The sequence below is a fragment of the Arachis ipaensis genome, chromosome B02 (genome assembly GCF_000816755.2).
Source record: "Arachis ipaensis cultivar K30076 chromosome B02, Araip1.1, whole genome shotgun sequence".
NCBI lineage: Eukaryota > Viridiplantae > Streptophyta > Magnoliopsida > Fabales > Fabaceae > Arachis > Arachis ipaensis.
In genome coordinates this window covers 19,395,816-19,396,244 of record NC_029786.2, presented here as the reverse complement: position 1 = coordinate 19,396,244, position 429 = coordinate 19,395,816, and positions in this window count along the sequence as shown.

Sequence of the window (429 nt, the reverse complement as noted above, 5' to 3'; positions counted from 1 at the left end):
CTTAAATCATGGAAATAGAATATATAATTTTTTTAATTTGATAATTTAATATTAATAAATACATAGTTAACAAAATTTTTTTAATTTGATAATTTAATATTAATAATTTCATTTGTTTTGATCGTATGAAATTTTATTTAAAAGTTTATTTTATTTAAAAGTTTATTTTATATAAACTCCACCCTACATTATTAATACCTAATGATTCTTTCCCTTTTTTACGTTATTAAACAAGGAGCATTAATTAGTAAAGTAACAGTGTTTTTTTAAAAAAATTAATTCTTAATTAAATATTTATAATAACTATTGTTGAATTATTAATATTTAGCCAGTGAGTACTAAGATTAGTTAGTTCAAAAGCATCTCCCTCAAAAAAATTCGAGTTAAATACCAAAGTGGTCCCTGAAATTCACAAAATGCACCGATTTA